The sequence below is a fragment of the Heteronotia binoei genome, chromosome 8 (assembly GCF_032191835.1).
Source record: "Heteronotia binoei isolate CCM8104 ecotype False Entrance Well chromosome 8, APGP_CSIRO_Hbin_v1, whole genome shotgun sequence".
In the NCBI taxonomy this organism is placed as follows: domain Eukaryota; kingdom Metazoa; phylum Chordata; class Lepidosauria; order Squamata; family Gekkonidae; genus Heteronotia; species Heteronotia binoei.
In genome coordinates, this window is record NC_083230.1 from 115002054 (window position 1) to 115027845 (window position 25792).

General features: G+C 50.0%; 1 protein-coding gene across 1 annotated transcript in view; it reads left to right on the forward strand.

Moving 5' to 3' along the window:
- Positions 1-6119: 6119 nt before the first annotated feature.
- The window catches only part of USP6NL (USP6 N-terminal like), a 267261-nt gene continuing 247588 nt past the window's right edge, over positions 6120-25792 (forward strand). Inside the window, exon 1 of the mRNA XM_060245943.1 lies at positions 6120-6342. The gene's annotated coding sequence lies outside the window, so the exon portion shown is untranslated. The remainder of the gene's footprint in view (positions 6343-25792) is intronic.

Here is a 25792-nt window from a genome sequence, read left to right on the forward strand (position 1 = left end):
CTGCTGGGGGCCTGGCAAAGCTCCTGGTGGCTGGGCCGCTCTCCTAATCCAGAGATTGTTATGCAGCTGCACCTCCTATTCAATGGGCAAAGTAGGTAGGGGAGGAGGAGGGGGAACCCTCAGAAAGGTTCGGGAGCTGTGCCCCTGTGAGCTCCTGCTGCATTCAAGGCTTGGCAACCCTACCCCCAGTGGCGGGGAGTGGGGGGAGCTGTCAACCCTATTTCAAGGGAATAAGAGAACCCTGGAAGGAGCCAAGTATCATTTCCTATAAAGTCCTATGCCAGCCAAATAAATGCCAACAGGCTAATCCAGCACAAGCATTGTGGGAAATAATTACTGCCACTATTTCGTATCAAATACTATACAAAGAACAACTGGGAAGGTTTCAAAAGGAGTTTTGCAGCAGAATGAGGCTTCCTCTCCCCCCCCCCGCCCCCCTCCCCAATCTGCACATAAATATTCTCTCAGCGGACAGATTAATTTCCATTGCCTATTAAAGTTTCCTTTGAGTGCAAACAGGAACAGCAAAGCGGCCTGACAGGAAGTCTCTCTCTCCAGCTTCTCCCAGCTGCGTTGGATCTGTCTGTCCACCTTTCCCAAGATCCGTGCCAGCAATCAAGGGAACAGCAGACACGGGGCCGGCGCATGGGAGTCGGCAAAGTAGGCAGCTGTCTAGGGCGTCGCCTGGCCTAGGCGGCTCTTCTGGGTGCCCCCTCCCCCTCCCCATCGCGCATCTCTGCTCCTGACTGCTGCAGCCTTGTCCTCTCTCACAACCACTGGGAAAGATTTGTGTAGACTGTTGGCTTTAAAGTGCTGTTGTGCCACCTCATCTTTCTCCCTTGTGTCACTGTACGTGAGAGATGCCTTTCTTTGACAGCTGATAGGAGCCTTACCTACCAGCCTTACTGGAGAGCCAGTTTGGTGTAGTGGTTAAGTGTGTGGACTCTTATCTGGGAGAACTGGGTTTGATTCCCCACTCCTCCACTTGCACCTGCTGGAATGGCCTTGGGTCAGCCATAGCTCTGGCAGAGTTGTCCTTGAAAGGGCAGCTGCTGTGAGAGCCCTCTCCAGCCCCACCCACCTCACAGGGTGTTTGTTGTGGGGGAGGAAGGTAAAGGAAATAGTGAGCCCCTCTGAGACTCTTCGGAGTGGAGGGGGAGATATAAATCCAATATCTTCATCTACCTCACAGGGTGTCTGTTGTGGGGGAGGAAGGTAAAGGAGATTGTGAGCCGCTCTGAGACTCTTTGGAATGGAGGGCGGGATACAAATCCAATATCTTCATCTACCTCACAGGGTGTCTGTTGTGGGGGGGGGGGAAGGTAAAGGAGATTGTGAGCCGCTCTGAGACTCTTTGGAGTGGAGGGCAGGATATAAATCCAATATCTTCATCTACCTCACGGGGGGGGGGGGGGAGGTAAAGGAGATTGTGAGCCACTCTGAGACTCTTTGGAATGGAGGGTGGGATATAAATCCAATATCTTCATCTACCTCACAGGGTGTCTGTTGTGGGGGGGGGGAGGTAAAGGAGATTGTGAGCTGCTCTGAGACTCTTCGGAGTGGAGGGTGGGATATAAATCCAATATCTTCATCTACCTCACGGGGGGGGGGGGAAGGTAAAGGAGATTGTGAGCCACTCTGAGACTCTTCGGAGTGGAGGGCAGGATATAAATCCAATATCTTCTTCTTCTACCAAGTGCACAGAATCATGGCATTTCCTTCAAGTAGGGGATCTGGAATCCCTTTTTCTGGCTAGGAATGGTGTTTTTGGTTTGCATTTAAAGAGCATTAGAGATGGGAAAATACTACCCAAGGCTCCATCACCAAATCTTAAGGAGTTTTCCAACCTAGTTTTCACAATTTTTAAAAGAAATTGCTTATTCTCACAATTTTTTTGGAAAAATTAAAATTAAAAACCAGTAAGTTAAAAATAGAAATATTTCTATTTCTGCTTCATTGGCTATGCCCAGTAAGGCCCCAGTAGTAATGTAAGGCTGTGAGAGCTGAACCATAAGGAAGGTCGAGCGCAGAAGAATAGATGCTTTTGAGCTGTGGTGCTGGAGAAGACTCTTGAGAGTCCCTTGGACTGCAAGAAGATCAAATCAGTCAGTCCTAAGAGAAATCAACCCAGACTGTTCACTGGAATTTCAGATGCTGAAGCTGAAGCTCCAATGCTTTGGCCACCAAATGAGAAGTGAGCACTCCTTGGAGAAGACCCCGATGCTGGGAAAGACAGAAGGCAAAAGAAGAAGGGGACGGCAAAAGATGAGATGGCTGGACAGCGTTACTGATGTAACAAACACGAATTTGAGCAGACTGGAGGATGGTGGAAGACAGGAGGGCCTGGCGTGACTTTGTCCATGGGGTTGCAAAGAGTCGGACTCAACTGTGTGACTGAACAACAAAATAGCCACTGATGGACCTCTGCTCCATATGCTTATCTACTCCCCTCTTGAAGCTGTTCATGCTTGTAGCCGCCACCACCTCCTGTGGCAGTGAATTCCACAAGTTAATCACCCTTTGGGTGAAGAAGGACTTCCTTTTATCAGTTCTAACCCAACTGCTCAGCAATTTCATTGAATGTCCACAAGTTCTCGTATTGTGAGAATGTGAGAAAAGAAACTTCTTTCTCTACCTTCTCTACCCCATGCATAACACGAGGGAGGGAGGGAGGGTAGAAAGGAAGGTAAGAAGGAAGGAAAATAGATGGGAAGCAGGGAGGGAGAGGTGGAAAGAAAGCAACTTTAACTTTAAATGCATTCTCTGAGCTGCCAGGTGGCTGGGCTTGGAGAAGTGATTTAAGAAAGAAATGCCTTCTACTTGCTGGCTGATGGTGGGGGGGCTTCAAGAGCCACACCATATGTGTGAAAGAGTCACATGGGGCTCCCAAGCCACAATTTGGCCATCCACAGAAGAAGAAGAAGGATTGCAGATTTATACCCTGCCCTTCTCCCTGAATCAGAGACTCAGAGCAGCTTACAATCTCCTTCATCTTCTCCTCCCATAACAGACACCCTGTGAGGTGGGTGGGGCTGGAGAGAGCTCTCACAGCAGCTGCCCTTTCAAGGACAACCTCTGCCAGAGCTATGGCTAACCCAAGGCCATTCTAGCAGGTGCAAGTGGAGGAGTGGGGAATCAAACCTGTTTCTCCCAGATAAGAGTTTGCACACTTAACCACTACACCAAACAGAGAGTTTGGCCACACCCCAAACTCTATGGTATACCACAGAGTCCATCCCTCCAAACCTGCCAGTTTCCCCCAGGTCAACTGATCTCTTTTCCAACTTTCTCTAGTAAAACTTCTGCATCAGGACAGGTTCATCCCACCTCACTGGCAGTCACGAAACACACCTTTCCCTACTAAATGACCCCTGGGAAGACCTCAACATGAGCTGGACTGACTCAATCCAGGAAACCAGGACACTCAGTTTGCAAGACCTAAGCAGGTCTATTAAGAATATAGGATGTTTTGCAGGTCATTCATTCCTAGGGTTGCCATACATGGGAAGCAACTTGACAGCACACGATGCACTCATGCACCAGTGCTCCCTCTAATTTGTTCCTCCCTGCTGAGTGGAGCAGCTCACATCCTGAGCAGAGTACAACTGCTGTAATCTTAGAATGGGCCAGGGCAGTGCAAGAACCTGCACAGCTCCAGTTAAGAGTTGCCAAGTCCAATCCAAGAAATATCTGGGGACTTTGAGGGTGGAGCCAGGAGACTTTGGGGGTGGAGCAGGAGCAAGGTTGTGACAAGCAGGATTGAACTCCAAAGGGAGTTCTGGCTATCACATTTAAAGGGACCACACTCCTTTTAAATGCCTCCTCTGTTGGAAATAAAGAGGCTGATAAAATTGGACCTCCTGGTCCAATCCTTTTGAAACTTGGAGGGTGTTTTGAGGAGAGGCACCTGATGTTATGCTGAAAATTTGGTACCTCTACCTCAAAAATAGCCCCCCAGAGCCCCAGATAACCACAGATCAATTCTCCATTATACCCTACAGCAGGGGTGGTCAACGGTAGCTCTCCAGATGTTTTTTGCCTACAACTCCATCAGTCTAGCCAGCATGGCCAATGGCTGGGCTGATGGGAGTTGTAGACAAAAAAAACATCTGGAGAGCTACCGTTGGCCACCCCTTCCCTACGGGAATCGGTCTCCAAAGGGAATAATGGAGTGCCCAGCAGACATTCCGCCCCCCCCTCGCTTTCTGATGTGTGTTACACAGAATGAAGGATTGATTCCTATGAAATAACGTTATTAGAAATGAGAAAAGACTGAAATTGAGTGATCACCATAAAAATAATCATTGGAATCTTCACAAATACGAAGTAGAAATAATCAGGAGTAATTTCCATGAACACTGGGGTCCAGAATTGCTCATTGAAGCTCATTCCACTGTTAAAGACGTTATGAAATGGAAACGGAGATAATAAATCCTGGAACGGACCTGAGCTGAGACTACTGCGTGGAACTTTTATTCGTAATTGCCTAGTGTCGGGTTGCTGTTCATTTTGATCTTTACCACCACACCAGTTATTTTTTTGGTTTATTGAAGGAAGGAAAGAGCCAGAGTTTCCTTTGCCCAGTTCCCTGGATCCCATGGGAGAAATACAAAGAAAGCACCTTTAAGACCAACGAGTGCTAACATTTTAAGCATGTTTTAATTTTAAAATATAAGTATTTGCATTTGTGTTCTTTATAAAATGTATATCTCTGCTACCTAATCTGAAATAGTTACACACATGGCCTGGCCCAATCCGACTAGGTTCATTTATGTCAGATCTGGCCCTCATAACAAATGAGTTCGACACCCCTAGCATATAGCATAACAAAGCTGTTTAACGAATTCCTGGACCAAACAGGGATAACAAGCTAGTCACCATTTGTTTGGGTTTAATTTGGAGGGGCAAACATAGCAAAGGAAATAAATAGGTCAACATCTGAGACTGATGGGCAGATCTATGCTTCTTAATCGCGGGATGTTGTGCAAGGAAAAGGGAAGGGAAGGTCCCCTGTGCAAGCACCAGTCGTTTCCGACTCCTGGGGGTGACGTTGCTTTCACGTTTTCATGGCAGACTTTTTACGGGGGGTGGTTTGCCATTGCCTTCTCCAGTCATCTGCGCTTTCCCCCCAGCAAACTGGGTACTCATTTTACCGACCTCAGAAGGATTGGACGGCTGAGTCAGCCTCAAGCCGGCTACCTGAAAACCCAGCTTCCGCCGGGGATCGAACTCAGGTCGTGAGCAGAACTTAGGACTGCAGTACTGCAGCTTTCCCACTCTGCACTACGGAGCTCTTAAAAGGTAAAGGTAGTCCCCTGTGCAAGCACCAGTCGTTTTTGACTCTGGGGTGACATTGCTTTCACAACGTTTTCACGGCAGACGTTTTACGGGGTGGTTTGCCCTTGCCTTCCCCAGTCATCTACATTCTCCCCCCCCCCCCCGCAAGCTGGGTACTCATTTAACAGACCTCGGAAGGATGGAAGGCTGAGTCGATCTGGAGCCGGCTTCTGCTGGGATCGAACTCAGGTCATGAGCAGAGAGCTCCGACTGCAGTACTGGAGCTTTACCACTGGGCGCCAGGGGCTCTTGTGCAAACAACTGTGCAAATCTTTGAGCGATCCAGGACTCTTCATCAGGCTGAAATGTTTACAGGTGTGCGTGTTCCAGCCAGGTCATGATGACATGCACCCAGACCTGCATTCACGTCCTGATCCGAGGCACGCCCGCAAAGAAAGAGAAACCCCACTGCATCCAATGAGCTTACTCATCAGGAAGGTTAGGAGAGAACAGGGCTGCAGCGTTGCAAGCTGCATGCATGTGAAACGTGCCTCTTTGCCGAGAGCAAGCTCAAATGGCTTCCCCGCCCCGTGCAGAGGAGAAACCCCCTACCTAAGCAAGGAAAAAAATAAAAAACCCTGACCCGGCGCTTTCACGCCGGAGCCGAAAATAGCCGCTCTCCTGCCCAGCCTCGTTCCTGACCCAAGATGGCGGCCACCCTGCAAACGCCCTATCCTTCCTAGGTACCCTCGCCCCGATGCAGGTACGACTTGCCTGCCTTTTATCCCCTCACGGCCCCCGTAGCCTCTTTCTAGGCGCAAAATGGCGCCAAGCCTGGGAACGCCCTATGCCTTGCAGCGGGCGGTGGGTGTGTGCCGGAGGAGGCCGCTCCTGTCCCGAACGCGCCGGGAGGAGGGGGGGGCGTTGCCATGGCAGCCGGGAGTAGGTGTCACAGCGGGCCACTTCCTGGTTGGAGGCCAATGTCCCGGGCACCGAGCTGGGGAAAGCGCTGCGGGGAGGAGGCGCCGCCAGGGCTCGGGAGGAGCAGGAGGCCGAGGCGCTGAGGTGAGGCTGGAGCCGGCCGGGGGGAGCCGGGCTGACCCATTCTCAGGTGGGGGGGGGGGAATGTGGACCTGAGGCCTCCCTTGGGGGGAGGGGAAGAAAGGAGTCGACTGGACTGTTCCATTCCCCCCCAAAAGGGGGGGCACGCTGGGTTATTCCATTTCTGTTTCGGGGGGGGGGGAAGCCCATGAGTGGGTTCTGATGGGGGTGGGGGGGAAAGAGGGCGAGAGATCTCTTTTAAAATCTTTTTGTTTTAAATAGAAGAATTTTCTATTCTTGTAATTGGGGGAGAAAGCGAGAGAGGGTGGCCGATGGACCCTCCCACTTTTTGCCTTTTTAAAAATTGTTTTAATTAAATTTAAAAAAACAAATTATTGAACCAATGATTTCACTTCCAATCAACATTAAATAGCTGCTTATTTATGTAGTTTACTTTTTAAAAAGTATCTCCATTGATGTCGCTTGCTTCCTCGGTTGTATAATGTAGCTCTTTGTGGAAACTTTAATTGTGATTTAGAGAGGCAGTTCCCAGTTTGCTGGGGTGTATCGAAGCTCTATTATATTTTCCTTGTTGAACGTAACTCATCTGTTTTTAAATAAACCAAGTTTATCTCGGGAGGGAGGGGGGTGGTAGTGGGAAACATCAACATTAAAAACATATCGAATTGTGATATACAGGATTTTGTGGCAAAATATTATTGCTTGTAAGGTAAGTCACAAGGGGTAACCAAGGTATCACAACTTTTTGGGGTGGAGGGGGGGAGCTGAGAAGCAGCTGGTGGAAACAAAGGGGGTGGCGCCCCCCTTTTTCTCCTTGCATGGTGGGTGGAATTTCGGCCATGTGGAAAAAGGGAGGCTTTTGGGGTGGGGGGGAGACGCTAAGCCCCCCCCCCCTTCTCCTGGACTTTGTGGTACATTCTTACTCTAGAAATGGGAGGGGGACATGGGGAGGGGTGGAGGTCATTGGAAGGGTTTGAGGGTTTTTTTTTTTTTAAAGTGGGTGGGGGGTGTTTCAAGGTTCCAGGAAAAGTTTTGCAGATGTTCCTGCAGAGTCTTGTGAGCAAAAGTTCTACTTTGTGAGCTAATGGCATGAAAGTTGTGAGCCGCTGCGTACGTGAGTTTGCTCTGGGGACATTTTCCCTGAGCTGAGACGAAAAGGTGCGAGCTGAAGGCTAAAGATCTGTGAGCTAGCTCACACTAAGCTTGGTGAAAGCCAGTGTGGTGTAGTGGTTAAGTGTGAGGACTCTTATCTGGGAGTACCGGGTTTGATTCCTCACTCCTCCACTTGCAGCTGCTGGAATGGCCTTGGGTCAGACATAGCTCTCGCAGGAGTTGTCCTTGAAAGGGCAGCTGCTGTGAGAGCCCTCTCAGCCCCACCCATCTCACAGGGAGTCTGTTGTGGGGGTGGAAGATAAAAGAGATTGTGAGCCGCTCTGAGACTCTGAGATTCGGAGTGGAGGGCGGGATATAAATCCAATATCATCATCTTCTTCTTAGAGCTGGGGGTGGCCAAACTGTTGGCTCGGGAGCCACATGTGGCTCTTTCGCATCTATTGTGTGGCTCTCAACGCCTCACTGCCTTGTTGGCCAGCTTGGAGAAGGCAGGTCTCTTTAAATCACTTCTCCAAGCCAAGACAGCCAGCAGTTTAGAGAATGCATGTAAAGTTAAAGTTTGCTTTCTTTCCACCTCTCCCCCCATCTGCTTTCCCCCCTCTTTCCTTCCTGTCTTGCGGCTCTCAAACATCTGATGTGCATTTTTTTGTGGCTCTCAAACATCTGATATTTATTCTATGTGGCTCTTATGTTAACCAAGTTTGGCCACCCCTGGATAAGGAACACTGAGCCCAAGTTGTGTGTATTAGGGCAGGGGGTGGCCAACAGTAGCTCTCCAGATGTTTTTTTTGCCTACAACTCCCATCAGCCCCAGCCAGCATGGCCAATGGCTGGGGCTGATGGGAGTTGTAGGCAAAAAAAAGCACCTGGAGAGCTACCGTTGACCACCCCTGTATTAGGGTAAGGGGGTTGGAAATAAGAAAGGGGTTCTTGAGCAGCCTGCAGCAAGGAATCCAGAAGGTTTTCTTGGGTGGGAGCCGGAACCCCTAGCTGCATTAGGATGTTACAGCTTTGAAGGGAGTGATATTAGGACTGTTTTGGACCATCTGAAGAAATAGGCTCCAGTTTGCCAAGACTTGAAGAAACTTCTTAAAACGCCCTTAAGTCGCTGCGAATCCCCCTGCCGTCATCCCAGAAGAGTGAACTGAGTTGTTCTGCTACAGCTGAGCTTGCACCTATTAGACTTGGATGTGCTTACTCAGAAGTAGACCTGCTGTGTTCCAGAGGGGCGGGGGGGGGGCACTTGCTTATTCTCAGGTTGGTGCACGTAGAATTAAAAGTCTGAAGCGATACTCCCTCTAAGAAATGGAGTCTAGCGAGCAAAAATTCGACTTTGTGAGCTGCCGGCATTCAAGTTGCGACTGCATACATTAGTTTGCTCTGCGGGCCATTTTTCTTGATCTAAGACAGAAATGTGTGTCCGAGGCTAAAAAACTGAGCTAGCTCACACTGTCTAAGAGGGAACACTGGTCTGAAGATGGGGAATTCAGAGGGTGGAAGGGTGCAGAAGCTGCTGGTTTAAGGAGACTTGTCTTAGCAGTAAGTAGTATGTGCGAAAAAGGATCTAGGGGTCTTAGTGATCATACGCTGAACATGAGTCAACAGTGTAAAAAGGCAAATGCAATTTTTGGGCTGTATCAACAGAAGTAATAGTGTCCAGATCACGTGATGTGATGGTATCGCTTTACTCTGCTCTGGTAAGACCTCACCTGGAATATTGTACTCAGTTTTGGGCACCACATTTTAAGAAGGATATAGACAAGCTGGAACGGGTCCAGAGGAGGGCGACGAAGATGGTGAGGGGTCTGGAGACCGTCCTATGAGGATAGGTTGAAGGAGCTGGGCATGTTTAGCCTGGAGAAGAGGCGGCTGAGAGGTGATATGATCACCATCTTCCAAGTATTTGAAGGGTTGTCATATAGAGGATGGTGTGGAATTGTTTTCTGTGGCCCCAGAAGGTAGGACCAGAACCAATGGGTTGAAATTAAATCAAAAGAGTTTCTGGCTCAACATTAGGAAGAACTTCCTGAATGTTCGAGGGGTTCCTCAGTGGAACAGGCTTCCTCGGGAGGTGGTGGGCTCTCCTTCCATGGAGGTTTTTCAACAGAGGCTAGATGGCCATCTGACAGCAATGAAGATCCTGTGAATTTGGGGGGAGGTGTTTGTGAGTTTCCTGCATTGTGCAAGGGGGTTGGACTAGATGACCCTAGAGGTCCCTTCCAACTCTATGATTCTAAGGCTTAAGTGTTATACGGGGAGCTGTGGAAACCTGGGAGATCCCACCCAGTCTCTCTGTGCATATATGGGGCCGGTAGATAATCAAGGAGTAGGTGTGCCCTTGGCTGGCTCTCTGTTGACAGCCTGTTCATGTGCCAGTGAAAAGATTTCTACCGCAAAAGGCTCAAGGCTGCTTGTTTTATGTACTTTCCCCCTCCTCCTGCTCCTCCTTTTAGAAATAGTTGGAAAGGGATCAGTCTGATATCCGTTGGGGGAGGGAGAGTGAAGCGCTTTGTACAGCACAGTCTGTAATTTCTGCGAAACCTCCTGTGTGCTCCAGCTCTCGGTCGCTGACGGAAGAGCCGGCTATCAAATCCCATTGTTACTTCCTCCATGGGGTTACCAGTCCTCTGGGAACTGGGCTGAAGCTGCTGAATTTGCTATCAGTGGCTGGGGCAGAGAGTGACCTGAAAAGTCTCTATATCCGATGACTTCCTTTTGTTGTTAAAACGTTGGGAACTCGCCCTGAAACCTGGCCTACTGGACCAGCCGGCCTCCTGTTGTTTGTAACAACCACGTTAAGGTGGATTTTGAAGTGTCTTCCGCAGGGGGGGGGAACAAAGAAGCCTTTCAGCCTCTGCCGTATAAAGACTTCAGTCCTTGGGGCTTGTTGTTTCTCTGAAGTAGTAGAAAAGAGCAAGCGTCCAGCGGCACCTTAAAGACTAATAACATTTGTGGCAGGGGATAAGTTTTGAGTCGCTGCTCACTTCTTCGTACAGCTGGGACAGGGCTGGCCAAACTTGCTTAAGGTAAGAGCCACACGAAATAAATGTCAGATGTTTGAGAGCCGCAAGGAAAGACTATAGATGGGAGAGGGAGAAGGGAAGGAGAGGTGGAAAGCCACTTCACATTTAAATGCATTCCCCAAGCCTTCTCCTAGCTGGCCGATGGGTAGTGGGGACTTAGAGAGCCACACGAGATGTGTGAAAGTGCCACATGTGGCTCCCGAGCCACAGTTTTGGCCACCCACGAGCTAGAACGTGAGTCCCATCTGCCCTGTGATTTGGAGAGTGGAGTGATTTCAGCTGCTGGATGACATTAGCAGGCAAATGACAATAGCAGATAAATGACAATCGCAAGCAGTACTAGGTGTGGAGAAATCAACATTGGTAACGAGATGGGAAGCCTGGGTCTCAAAGCCCAGATAGGTGCATTATCTTGAGCTTTGTTATCAGTTGCAGTTCGTTATCACTCCTCCACATGCAGCTGCTGGCATGGCCTTGGGTCAGCCCTAGCTCTTGTAGGAGTTGTCCTTGAAAGGGCAGCTGCTTTGAGAGCTCTCTCAGCCCCACCCACCTCACAGGGTGTCTGTTGTGGGGGAAGTAGATAAAGGAGATTGTGAGCCGCTCTGAGACTCTTCAGAGTACATGACGCGATATAAATCCAATATCATCTTCTTCATCGTCAGTCGCTTTCCCTGAAGCAAAGCTTGCTGAATTTTGCCTGACTTGCTGCCCTGCTAGACTGCTGTCTCTGCGCTTATGCGCCTGCACGACTTTGCTGTGTCAGCGCGCCACAGGATTGCAGCCTTTTTAAATAGTGTGCATTCATCGACTCAACACGCACCGTTCCCCTCCCGATGTTCTTCATTCTTTTCCTTGGTTGCGGGACCTACCCAGTCTGCCATTACTAGAAGCCGGTTTGCTGGAGTGAGTCTTTGATGTGTAAATAGACTGAAACTGTGAATGTGGAGGAGGAGGGTGTGTCCTTGTAAATATTGGCTCTGTGCTTTTGCTCCGTGCCTTCGCTTGACTGATGATTCAGAAAAGGTTTTCTTGTAGAGTAGGAAGCAATGCTTTCCCCTTAGGTGTTAGACTGAAGTGAGGCAGTGCTTCTGAGCCCCGTGGCGCAGAGTGGTAAAGCTGCAGTACAAACTCTCTGCCCACGACCTGAGTTCGATCCCGGCGGAAGCTGGTTCAGGTAGCTGGCTCCAGGTTGACTCAGCCTTCCATCCTTCCAAGTCGGTAAAATGAGAACCCAGCTTGCTGTGGGGAAAGTGTAGATGACTGAGGAAGGCAATGGCAAACCACCCTGTAAAAAGTCTGCCATGAAAAGAAGAAGAAGAAGAAGAAGAATTGCAGATTTATACCCCGCCCTTCTCCCTGAATCAGAGACTCAGAGCGGCTTACAATCTCCTATGTCTTCTCCCTCCACAACAGACACCCTGTGAGGTGGGTGGGGCTGAGAGGGCTCTCACAGCAGCTGCCCTTTCAAGGACAACCTCTGCCAGAGCTATGGCTGACCCAAGGCCATTCCAGCAGGTGCAAGTGGAGGAGTGGGGAATCAAACCCGGTTCTCCCAGATACACACACTTAACCACTATACCAAACTGGCTCTTCAACCAAACACTATGTCATCCCAGAGTCAGAAACGACTGGTGCTTGCACAGGGAACTTACCTTTACCTTTTAGTGCCTCAGAGACCAGCGAGAGTTTCAGGGTATAAGCCAGGGGTGGCCTCATTGTCGTTCAGGGGTCACATGTGGCTCTTCCACACACATTGTGTGGCTCTTGAAGCTCCCACCACCCCGTTGGCCAGCTGGGAAAAGGCACTTGTCTCTTTAAATCACTCCTCTAAGCCAGTGGTCCCCAACCTTTTTGGCTCCAGAGACCAGTTTTGTGGAAGACAATTTTTCCACAGACCGGGGTGGGGCGTGGAGGCGAATGGTTTTGTGATGTTACAATTGTGCACTTTATTTCTATTAGTTTGATGTGGTGGTGAAATGTGCAGACTCTTATCTGGGAGAACCGGGTTTGATTCCCCACTCCTCCACTTGCAGCTGCTGGAATGGCCTTGGGTCAGCCATAGCTTCCTTAGGAGTTGTCCTTGAAAAGGCAGCTTCTCAGGAGAGCTCTCTCAGCCCCACCTACCTTACAGGGTGTCTGTTGTGGGGGAGGAAGGAAAGGAGATTGTGAGCCGCTTTGACACTCTGAAATTTGGAGTGGAGGGCAGGATATCAATCCTATGTTGTCGTCGTCTTATTACTACATTGTGATATATAATGAAATAATTATACAACTCGCGACCTAGTTGCTAACAGGCCATGGACTGGTACTGGTACGGACCGTGAGTTGGGGATCCCTGCTCTAAGCCAAGCCAGCCAGAAGCTTGGAAACTAGATTTAAGGTTAGCGTTGCTTTCTTTCCACCTCTCCCACTTCCCTTCCCCATCTATTTTCCTTCCTTCCTTCCTCCCTCCCTTCCTTCTTTGGCTTTTTTTTGTAGCAGGAACTCCTTTGCCTATTAGGCCACACACCCCTAATGTAACTAATCCTCCAAGAGCTTACAGGGCTCTTAGTACAGGGCCTAGTGCTGGGGTGGCCAGACTGTGGTTCGGGAGCCACATGTGGCTCTTTCACACATATTGTGTGGCTGTTGAAGCTCCCACCGCCTTGTCGGCCTGCTTGGAGAAAGCGGTTGTCTCTTTAAATCATTTTTCCGAGTCAAACTAGCCGGTGGCTTGGGAAATGCATGTAAAGTTAAAAGTTGCTTTCTTTCCACCTCTCTCTCCCCCATCTATTTTCTTTCTTCCCTCCTTCCTTTCTGTCTTGCAGCTCTCAAACCTCTGACGTTCATGTCTTGCGGCTCTCAAGCATCTGACATTTATTCTCTGTGGCTCTTACATTTAAGCAAGTTTGGCCATCCCTGGCTTAATGTAAGCTCTTGGAGGATTGGCTACAAAAAAGCCTTCCTTCTCCCCTCCCCCCCTCCTTCTCTTCCTTCCTTCCTTCCTTCCTTCCTTCCTTCCTTCCTTCCTTCCTTCCTTCCTTCCTTCCTTCCTTCCTTCCTTCCTTCCTTCCTTCCTTCCTCTCATGTCTTGCGGCTCTCAAACACGTGACATTTATTCCATGTGGCTCACCCGTGTCTGGCAGGCAGACGACATCCGGTGAGGCTGCGGCACAGAGAGAGCGGGGGAAGCTCTGGGGATGCGCCACCTTTCACGGGCCCACAGCTCAAGGGGGAAAAGTTTGCATTCACACGTGCATGGGATCAGACACATGTATTGATCAGACACGTGTACGGCCAAAGCGCGCGCGTGCGCTGGGTGTTCCGTGGGCGCAGCTCCCACGGAACCCCCAGCGCTTCAAAAACTCAAGTTTGATAAGAAATATCTGGGGACATTGAGGGTGGAGCCAGGAGACATTGGGGGTGGAGCCAGGAGCAAGGGTGTGACAAGCAGAACGGAATTCCAAAGGGAGTTCTGGCCATCGCATTCAAAGCGACTTTCACACCTTTTAAATGCCTTCCCTCCTTTTGGAATAATGAAGGATAGGGGTACCTTCTTTTGGGAGCTCATAGAATTGGACCCCCCTGGTCCAAGCCTTTTGAAACTTGGAGGGTGTTTTGGTGAGAGGCACTGGATGCTATGCTAAAAATTTGGTGCCTCTACCTCAAAAAAGGCCCCTTCCCCTGAGCTCCAGATACCCACGGATCAATTCTTCATTATACTCTATGGGAATCAGTCTCCATAGGGAATAATGGAGTGCCCAGCGGACATTTCGCTCTCCCCTCTCCGCTTTCTGATGACCCTGAAGCGGGGGAGGGCCTTGAAACCGGGGGATCCCCTGCCCCCACCTGGGGATTGGCAACCCTAATGCCAAGCCACTCCCTGTCTCAACTCCCTCATCCTTGCGTCTGTACATTTCCTATAAGAATTCCTGAAACATTTGCTCTTCACGTCTGTGAAGAACTGAAAGCCGTCTCACGGGAGCTCAAGTGGAAATAAATCTTGAAAAGGGGCCACTGGGCTTTTTGTTTTATTTCGCCAACTCAGCTATGGCTCGGCAATTAACCTTGCTGTGACTCCATCGTCGTAATGGCCCTTAACACAGCAGCGAAAGCAGAGTATTAGAAGGAAGTCGTTGGTGAAGTCAAAAGATCACCCTTGTAATTGAGTAAATCATTTAAACCTTGGGTCAGACCAAGTGGCCAGAGCTGGGAAGACTTTTTCAAATCAGTCACTTAACTGATGGGAATTTCTGTTTTCTAGTGCTTCTACTCCCCGCCCCCCGCCCCCGCATTCTTAAGACATCACAAGCCACAGAAAGCCTTCTGTGTTTTTGGTATCTGCTTCATTCTCCAGTTAGTGGACTAAAGCAGGGGTGTCAAGAGTGCAGCACAAGGGCTGAATCAGGCCCCCGGAGGGCTCCTATCAGGCCCACGAGCATCTGACTGTCATCTGTTTCCTTCTCCCTGTCTCTTGCTTCCTTCTGCATCACAGCTTGCTTTGCCAGGCTTGCTCAATCGCACAGCAGAGCTACTGTGCCAAGCCTCTCTTCCGTCTGTTGGCTGAGGCTCCTCCCCTCCTGGTTCTCCCCGGAGGGAAAGAGACAGAGCTACTTTTGCCCAGTTCCGTGGCTCCCATGGGAGAAATACAGAGAGCACCTTTAAGACCAACGAGTGCTAATGTTTTAAGCATGTTTAATTTTAAGGTGTTTTTTTTTTAAAAAACCACTTTGAATTGTAATTTGTCTGCATCCTTTCTAAAGTTTATATCTCTGCTCCCTGATCTTAAATAGGCACACACATGGCCCAAGCTTGACAAGGTCCCATTTATATCAGATCCGGCCCTTATAACAAATGAGTTCGACATCCCTATGTTAAGGCTTTGGGCTGTAGGAGTAGAATCCAAAGAGAACTAAGCTTTCTTTCTGCCTCACCCTGGGGTTCGTTTCTGGGTATCGAGCTGAGCTTTGGGAAACCCTTCTAGGCTGTGGACTGTACCTAATCCTTTGGCTTGCTTCCTCCCCAACAGAGGTTGCTTTCTCCTTCCTTCTCCGATGCCTTATTTATTTTGAAAAATGTCTAGGTTGCCTCTACAGATGTCTTGCGTTATAAAAAAAACTCCAGCAAAACATAAAACAGCGGTGAAAGATACTCCAGAGCACAAAAATAACATGCCCTGACCTGAATCTCCCAGGCTAGCCGGATTGTTTCAGATCTTGGAAGTCAAGCAGGCTCGGATGGGGGACCACCAAGGAATACCAGGGTTGTGGTGCGGAGACCGGCCCGTAGCCAAGGAAGGGGGAACGGGGGTCCCGGCCTCTCCACCAAACCCCCCCCCCCGGACCTGTATGGGCTCTCCTGGCACCTCGCTCTCCCCACTGCTCTGGCGCCACCCCACCCCCCTCCGCGGCACCGCCCCCCTTCCTCTCTCCCACCCACCCGGTGAAGCACCGGCTCCTGGGGCTCTTTCAAGGCCGCCCTCCTGCCGATCAGCTGATCGGCGGGAAAAGCCGCACCAAGGCTGGCGCTCCTATGCCGGCCTTCAGGCGCTTTCCGGACCAGTAAGCTGCTGAAAAAAACGTTCGCTGCCTCAGCTGCCTTTGCTGACTATCCCCGGGCCGAGAGAGGTAAAGCTTCAGAGTACCCGTGATCGGGCTTTCTCGCCTATGGAACCAGCTTCCGGAGGATCTGCGGGAATTCGAACAGTTCCGCAGGGCCTGCAAGACCACCCTTTTTCGATTGGCCTTCACCAACTAAAGGGAAACTGCTAGTGGAATCTATATAATAGCACCAATATGTTAATTGTAACGATTTTACTGATTTTAGAGTTTTAGTAGAATTTAATTAATGTGTTAATTAGTTATGTTTAAATACTTTGTAAACTATTGTATTGACTGTGTTGTTAGCCGCCCTGAGCCTGCTTCGGCGGGGAGGGCGGGATATAAGTAAAAATTTGATTGATTTATTGGTCTGGAGAGCGTCTGAAGGCTGGCATAGGAACGCTGGCCTCGGGGGGGGGGCTTTTCCCGCCGATCAGCTGTTTGGATGGGAGACCACCAAGGAATACCAGGGTTGTGTTTGGGAGGCTGGCCCATAGCCAAGGGGGGAACAGGGGGCCCAGCCTCTCCACCAACCCCCCCCCCCCGAACTATGGGCTCTCCTGGTACCTCAATCTCTCGGCTGCTGTGGCGCCCCCCCCTCCGCGGGGGCCGTCAGAGCTGTGGAGATTGGGGCGCGAGAGCAACGGGGCGAAGAGAGCAGGGGCCACCAGAGCGGGGGGCCCCTCCATTGGAAATGTTATTCCATGCCCCCCCCCCCACCTACGGGCCTGTGCAGAGGCAGGCAATGGCACAGTACCTCTGAGTGTCTCTTGCCTTGAAGACCCGATGGGGTCGCCACCAGTCAGCTGCGACTTGACAGCAAAAAAAGAAGCATAAAAAGCAGCATCCGTAGGCAGGAGTGTGGCAGAGAGAGCATAAAAACAGCAGTCGTAAAGCAAGTGTTAGGCAAAGGGTGGCCAAACCGTGGTTCGTTTGGCCCTCAAAGCTCCCGCCACCCCATCGGTCAGCTTGGAGAGCCAGTTTGGTGTAGTGATTTAAGTGCGCGGATTCTTATCTGGGAGAACCGGGCTTGATTTCCCACTCCTCCACTTGTAGCTGATGGTATGGCCTTGGGTTCAGCCATAGCTCTCACAGGTGTTGTCCTTGAAAGGGCAGCTGCTGGGAGAGCTCTCTCAGCCCCACCCACCTCACAGGGTGTCTGTTGTGGGGGAGGATGGTAAAGAAGATTGTGAGCCACTCTGAGACTCTGAGATTCAGAGTGGAGGGTGGGATATAAATCCAATATCTTCATCTACTTCACAGGGTGTCTGTTGTGGGGGGGGAAGGTAAAGGAGATTGTGAGCCGCTCTGAGACTCTGAGATTCGGAGTGGAGAGCGGGATAGAAATCCAGTATCTTCATCTACCTCACAGGGTGTCTGTTCGGGGGGGGGGGGGAAGGTAAAGGAGATTGTGAACTGCTCTGAGACTCTTCGGAGTGGAGGGCGGGATATAAGTCCAATATCTTCATCTACCTCACAGGGTGTCTGTTGTGGGGGGGGGGGGAGGTAAAGGAGATTGTGAGCCGCTCTGAGACTCTTCGGAGTGGAGGGCAGGATATAAATCCAATATCTTCATCTACCTCACGGGGGGGGGGGGGGAGGTAAAGGAGATTGTGAGCCACTCTGAGACTCTTTGGAATGGAGGGTGGGATATAAATCCAATATCTTCATCTACCTCACAGGGTGTCTGTTGTGGGGGGGGGAGGTAAAGGAGATTGTGAGCCGCTCTGAGACTCTTCGGAGTGGAGGGCGGGATATAAGTCCAATATCTTCATCTACCTCACAGGGTGTCTGTTGTGGGGGAGGATGGTAAAGGAGATTGTGAGCCGCTCTGAGTCTCTGAGATTCAGAGTGGAGGGTGGGATATAAATCCAATACCACCACCATCGCCATCACCACCACCTCCTCCACTTCCTTCACTCTTCTTTGTCTCTTTAAATCCCTTCTCCAAGCTAAGCCAGCTGGTGGCTTGGAGAATGCATTTAAAGTTGCTTTCTTGCTACCTCTCTCTCCCTTTCCTTTATTCCTCCCTCCCTCATCTGACATTCATGTCTTGAGGCTCTCAAACACCTGCTGTTCATTCTGCGTGGCTGTTACGTTAAAGGCGTTTGGCCACCCCTGCCTTAGGCCCAAAACTGAAGGACAAGCTCACCCTTCGGTCGAAAGCTTTGTAGAGAGGCAGGTGCCAGGTGAGCTTCCAGAGGCAAGGCATCGCCGCTGAGAAAGTTCTCTCCATGGTCACCACCTGCCTCACCTCTAAAGATAGCCAGCGAGAGCAGGGTTTAGGCAGACTTTAATGAGCGGGTTGGCTAGTGAAGGAGGAGGCGAGAGTCCCTCGGGCATGCCAGCCCCTGCCATTAAGAACAAAACACTCTGTGTTTGCAAACAACCACGCAGCTGGTGCAAATGTTTCAGCAGAACAGCAATGCCATCTCCGTAGCCTCGCTGCAGTGTTTCAAACCAGTTGCCGTTTCCAGATGAGTTTTTACCAACGCAGCCCCTCATAATACTGAAGGTTTTTTGCCGCCTTGTGGACATGGAGCAGGGGTCCGCTGGGGATGTATGTTTGGGGCGGGGGCGCGGGGAAGCATGTTTCCTCTAAGCTGTAGAGTCTTGTGAGCAAAGATTCTGCTTTGTGAGCTACTGGCGTTAAAGTTGTGAGCTACTGCATAAGTTAGTGTGCTCTGGGGGTCATCCTTCCTGAGCTAAGACAACAATGTGTGAGCTGGAGGCTAAAAATCTGTGAACCAGCTCACACTAACTCAGCTTAAAGGGAACACTTGGGGAGGGAGGTATTTGTAAATTTTTCTGCATTGTGCTGGGGGGTTGGGCTAGATGACCCTGGAGGTCCCTTCCAACTCTATAATTCTACAGAGCTCATTGCAGTAAGCTCCCTTGGATGTGATCAGGGCCGTGACTGCCATATCTTCCGAAACGAAGGAATGTGTGTCTGTCACCTGGCTGTTGCGGTAATGTTCTTCTGATATCACCTCCTGCAATGGGAGTAGATATACCTACTTTGTTTATGGTGACAGGTTTTTCACCGGTGTGCCTCAGTTCAGCAGAAAGATGCAGCATTAAAGTGTGGAATATCTCTCGAGAATGCTTCTCTTGAGCTTTATGGGCGAATCTCATCCTGTGGGATGCTGCGGGGCCCAATAAAATTGCTTTTTCGGCTACCGTTCGGTCATCCTCAGCGTCGGCTATTCTTCCTCCCTCCCCCTCGAATTCCCTCCATTTCAAATTTGGCAGCCTGCCTGTTTGTTAAGTTTTGTAGCTGATTAACCAGCTTCGGCGTCAAAGCTGGTGGCTTTCCTGCTTTTTCTCTCCAGGATTTGATTTGAAGCTGCAAATGTTATGCTCAGGCGCATTCGAAGCATGTGGGATAATTACTTTCTCTTTTATCTAAAGCTTCATGGTGTTGAGGAGACAGCGTATGGCATTAGCAAGTTAGGCTAGCGCAGTTGGTGGAGTTCTGCAGGTTGTATTTGGTTCTTTCTCTCTCTATTAAAAAAATCAGTGTATTTTCTTGCGCATACATTAGTGATACCCAACGGAAGACGGGTTCTAGATCAGGGGTGTCAATCTCATTTGCTATGAGGGCCAGAACTGACATAAATGAGACCTGGTTGGGCTGGGCCACGTTGGGCCAGGCCATGTGTGTACCTGCTTAAGATTAGATAGCAGAGAGATAAACTTTATAGAGGACACAAACACAATTTTTTTTTAAACCTTAAAATATGCATAAAACATTAGCACTCATTGGTCGTAAAGATGCTTTCTTTGTATTTCTCCCATGGGATCCAGGGAACTGGGCAAAGGAAGCTCTGGCTCTTCCCCAGGGGACCAGGAGGGGGAGGAGCCTCAGCCAAAAGAAGGAAGAGAGGCTTGACTCAGTAGCTCTGCTGTGCATTTGAGAGAGCCTGGCAAAGCAAACTCTGCCTTCCCCCCTTCCTCCCGAAGGAGGAGCCTCAGCCAATGGAGAAAATAGAGGCTTTGCTCTGTAGCTCCTATATAGTTGAGCAAGCCTTGCAAAGCAAGCTGTTATGCAGAAGAAAGCAAGACAGAGGGAGAAGGAAGCGGGTGACAGCCAGTTACTTGGAGGCCTGATAGGAGCCCTCCAAAGGCCTGATTTGTCCCCTGGGCTGCATGTTTGACACCCCTGTTCTAGATCAGATCAAGCCTGAATTATTCTCCTTAGAAGCTAAATGACTAAACTGAAGCTATTGTACTTTGGTCACGTTCTGAGAAGACAAAAGTCACTGGAAAAGACAATCATGCTAGGAGATTTGAAGGCGGCAGCAGAAGAGGAGATGGATTGACTCCGTCAAGGAAGCACCGGCCCTCAGTTTGCAAGACCTGAGCAAGGCTGTTCATGATAGGATGTTTTGGAAGTGATCAGTTCACAGGGTTGCCAGAAGCGATGTGACGGCACTCAACACACAAAAGGAAGGAGGTGGTGATTCATAACTGGGGCACACGATCCTCGTGACGGGGTAGCAGCTTGCGATGGCTGGTGTGTGAGAAGTCAGGGTGGTGGCGGGCCCACAAAGTGAAGAAAGGCCGTATGTTTATGTTAAATGATGCTCTGTATAAGTGATGCTCTGCATTATTGGTGCTTGAAGGCGGAGGAGAAACAATGGGAGGACTTCTAGTGTCCTGGCTGCACTGATGGACCTCCTGCTGGTACCTGTTTTTTTTTTTTTGGACACTGTGTGACACAGAGTGTTGGACTGGAGGGGCCATTGGCCTGATCCAGCTTGGCTTCTCTAGTGTTCTTATGGCCCTGCTGGTGGACCTCCTGATGGCACCTGGGTTTTGGCTGCTGTGTGACACAGAGTATTGGACTGGATGGGCCACTGGCCTGATCCAACATGGCTTCTCTTATGTTCTTATGGACCTGCTGCTGGATCTCCTGATAGCACTTGGGGGTTTTTTGTCCACTGTGTGACACAGAGTATTGGACTGGATGGGCCATTGGTCTGATCCAGCTTGGCTTCTCTAGTGTTCTTATGGCCCTGCTGGTGGACCTCCTGATGGCACCTGGGTTTTTTGGTCACTGAGTGTCACAGAGTGTTGGACTGGATGGGCCACTGGCCTGATCCAACATGGCTTCTCTTATGTTCTTAAATTCCTCTCTTGGGGCTGAAGTTCTAACTCTTCTCTGCCTGTTAGCAGAGCAAGGGCAGGTTCTGTTCCTTATGCATATGACTTGGGGTTTTGGGGGTGAGGTTTGAAGAAGTGGAAGCAAAGCAAAGAATTAAGAGCGGCACGCCAGCACTTCTTGGCTGCCCACACCAGACAGCAAACATGACTTGGACGCTTGTTTTTTAAACACATGGCTTGCTGCGGTCTGTCGATGTGTCATTCTGGTTGGTGGTTTCCCGTCTCGGGCAGAGCTTGGCTCCAGGTTCAAAAGCTTGAAATAGCCACTGTGGCTGGAGTTGCTACTGTCAGAGGAGCAGAGCTGTGTTTGGAAGTGCAGTGACTCGAGGTGGGGGGTGGGGGCTTCTCAATACACATGAACATGTGAAACTGCTTTATACCGAATCAGACCATTGGTCCACCGAGGTCAGTACTGCCTACTCAGATTGGCAGGGGCTCTCCAGGGACTAAGATGGGGGTCTTTCATATCCTCTACTACCTGATCCTGTTTGGTGTAGTGCAGGACTGGCTAAACTTTCTTAACATAAGAGCCACATAGAATCTGGGCGTCCCCTTGCCCAGATTGCCCGAAGGTACGGGCTGGGTTGTCACCAGTATGCTGATGACACCCAGCTTTATCTGCTTATGGACGGCCAGCCGGTCTGCACCTCACAAAATCTGGACCGGGCACTACAGGCTGTGGCTGGGTGGCTCAAGCAGAGCGGGCTGAGGCTAAATCTGGCGAAGACAGAGGTCCTTTGCTTGGGCCGTCGGGGTCCGGGAAGGGAAATACCCCTTCCGGTTTTTGACGGTGCGCCGCTGATTGCGACGCATAGAGTCAGGAGCCTGGGGGTACTTCTGGAGCCTTCCTTAACAATGGAGGCCCAGATAGCAGCCACTGCCAAGTCCGCATTCTTCCATCTTAGGCAGGCAAGGCAGCTGGCTCCCTTCCTGGAGCGCGACGATCTAGCAACGGTGATCCATGCTACGGTCACCTCGAGGTTGGACTACTGCAATGCCCTCTACATGGGGCTGCCCCTGTGCCGAACCCGGAAATTGCAGCTGGTGCAGAACGCTGCCGCCTGGTTGTTATTGGGGCTCCCAAGGTGGGAGCACATTCAGCCGGGACTTCGGGCTCTGCACTGGCTGCCAATATCCTACCGAGTTCGGTACAAGGTGCTGGTTATTACCTTTAAAGCCCTATATGGCCTAGGACCTGCCTACCTGAGGGACCGTCTCTTCCCACACGTTCCCCAGCGAGCACTGAGATCGGGAACTCAAAACCTCCTGGTTGTCCCCGGGCCAAAAGAAGCCCGTTTGAAAGCTACAAGGGACAGGGCCTTCTCCATAATGGCTCCATCTTGGTGGAACCAGCTGCCGGAAGAGGTAAGGGCCCTGCGGGACCTTACCCAATTCCGTAGGGCCTGTAAGACAGCCCTCTTCCGGCTGGCCCACAACTGACTGGCACTGAGTACTGAACATTGAACACTGCACATCGAATCTGAATTGAGCGTAACTTAAGACTGCTGAATGATTTTAATGTTTTATGTATATAACAAATGTTTAGATTTTTTAAACTATAAATTATGTAATGTTAATTTTAATGCTTAATTTTATATTTTATGTTAGTTTTACATGTTGTAAGCCGCCGTGAGCCACCTAGTGGGAAGGGCGGGATATAAATCTCAGATAAATAAATTAAAAAAAAAATAAACATCAGATGTTTGAGAGCCACAAGACAGGAAGGCAGGCAGATAGATGGAGGAGCAAGGGGAGAGGTGGAAAGAAAGCAATGTGAACTTTAAATGCATTCTCCAAGCTGTCAACTGGCTTGGCTTGGAGAAGTGATTTAAAGAGACAAGTGGCTTCTCCAAGTTCGCCCACAGGGCAGTGGGGGCTTCAAGAGCCACGCATGGCTCTCGAGCTGCAGTTTGGCCACCCCTGGTGTAGTGATTAAGTGTGCGGACTCTTTTCTGGGAGAACCAGGTTTGATTCCCCACTCCTCCACTTGCAGCTACTGGAATGGCCTTGGGTCAACCATAGCTATCACAGGTGTTGTCCTTGAAATGGCAGCTGCTGTGAGAGCCCTCTCGGCCCCACCCACCTCACAGGGTGTCTGTTGCGGGGAGAGAAGACATAGGAGATTGTAAGTCACTCTGTGTCTCTGATTCAGGGGGAAGGGTGGGGTATAAATCCGCAATTCTTCTTCTTCCTCCTCCTCCTCCACTTGCAGCTGCTGGGAGAGCCCTCTCGGCCCCACCCACCTCACAGGGTGTCTGTTGCGGGGAGAGAAGACATAGGAGATTGTAAGTCACTCTGTGTCTCTGATTCAGGGAGAAGGGTGGGGTATAAATCTGCAATTATTCTTCTTCTTCCTCCTCCTCCTCCACTTGCAGCTGCTGGAATGGCCTTGGGTCAGCCATAGCTCTGGCAGAGGTTGTCCTTGATAGGGCAGCTGCTGAGAGAGCCCTCCCAGCCCCACCCACCTCACAGGGTGTCTGTCGAGGGGGGGGGAAGGTAAAGGAGATTGTGAGCCGCTCTGAGACTCTTCGGAGTGGAGGGCGGGATATAAATCCAATATCTTCATCTACCTCACAGGGTGTCTGTTGTGGGGGGGGGAGGTAAAGGAGATTGTGAGCCGCTCTGAGACTCTTCGGAGTGTAGGGCAGGATATAAATCCAATATCTTCATCTACCTCACAGGGTGTCTGTTGTGGGGGAGGAAGGTAAAGGAGATTGTGAGCCTCTCTGGCAGTGGAGGGCAGGATATAAATCCAATATCTTCATCTACCTCACAGGGTGTCTGTTGTGGGGGGGGGGGGGGGAGGGAGGTAAAGGAGATTATGAGCCACTCTGGGAGTGGAGGGCGGGATATAAATCCAATATCTTTTGTTAACTGGAGGTGCTGGGGATTGAACCGGGGACCTTTTGCACGCCAAGCAGGTGTTTTGCCACTGAGCCACATGACCCCTCCAAGTTTGCGACTGGCTGCTGTTGATGTTGTCCACTTTTGTGGGCTTTGCTGGCGTTTGGTCCGTTAACTGTTGTCTTGGAGCTAGCTTTGACCTGCAGCGCTCCCTCCGTCAGGTTGTACCGTGCAGTGTTGGAGTCTTGGGATTAAGTCTGCCGCTAAACAATACCGACTGGTCATGGCTTTCCAATATGGCAGTACAAACTGTGCCACGGGTACTGACTCTATCCACATCACCATATAACATGCACCATTTCCTCTTCCTCCAAGGTTTCCATTTCCTGTACTTGGGACGAGCATCTCTGTGTTAGCTTGAAATATGTGTGTGGTACCAGGACAGGCTATTTGTCTCGGGATGACAGAATGATGTGAGAGCTAGTGTTGTGTAGTGACTACATGAGAACCAGTGGTTAGAAGGGGCGCTTTTAAACACACTTAATAACTCCGTTTCAATCCACTTTCAGTGCACGTTGCAACTAGATTTTGCGGTGTGGAATGGCAAAATCCACTTGCAAACAGTCACAGAAGTGGATTGAAATTGTATTTATTTTGCAGGTGTGAAAGTGCCCAAGGTTGGACTAGGGCAGGGGTGGCCAAAACCGCCTTGGGAGCCACACGAGGCTGTTTCACACATATTGCTCGGCTCTCAGAGATCCAGGAGGAACTTAATACAGGTTTGCTCTCAAGCTTAGCATCGGGACCTCAGTTAGCCTACGAGCATTGACCAATAGGTAGATGACTATTTCTGTCATGAGTGAAGCAAGGAAGGAGGGGGAAATGGGCAGGCTTGTAAGCTCTTCTCCTCCACCACGGATGTCGCCTGGAGACCTAGAGCTGGGAAAGAGAGAGCAAGAGTAAGGAGAGCTACTGGAACAAGGGATTGAATTCAGGAGGACTGTGCAGGGTTCCCCCTTAGTTTCATAGCTCTTGTAGGAGCTGTATTTACTAACCTTGGTGTTAAGGCATAATGATGCAAACGGTGGTCAGTGATTTATATGGCACATGTGTGTTTCATTTTTCCATTGGTGCCAAAAATGAATTCCCTTACCTGTGCCTATGTTGGTCTTCTGAGAACTGTTATTCCCAGCTTTTTCTTTTTAAAGTCTCCTTCATTTTGGTCATTTTGTAAAGTGGATACATATGCATTTTATCTTTCTGTGCAAAGAAAGTATTAAGAGTTTTTTAAAAAAAGAGACGTGTGTAATATTTGTTCATGTCTTAGGCTCTCAAACTTCTGATGTTTATTCTACATGGATCTTACCTTAAGCAAGTTTGGCCACCCCTGGACTAGGGTCTGTGAGAATCAGGTTCGAATCCCTGCTCAGCCATGCTGGGTGACCTTGGGATAGGGAGACACTCTCAGCCTAACCTTCCTCACAAAGTGCGAAGGTAAAGCAGAGGAGAGGAGAACATTATAAGCTGCCTCGGGTGTCCATTGGGGACAAAGGTGGAGTATAAATAAAACCTTTTACCCAGCCTACCACGACTGAGTGCTGTGGCTGAGAGTTGGGTTACTCCCCTTCCTTTATGACAAGGCAACATAGGGTGACGTGCAGGGATTACATCGTCACACCTGCGGTAACATCTCATTCCGGCTTTTCTTGCATCTCTGTAACGTGAAGT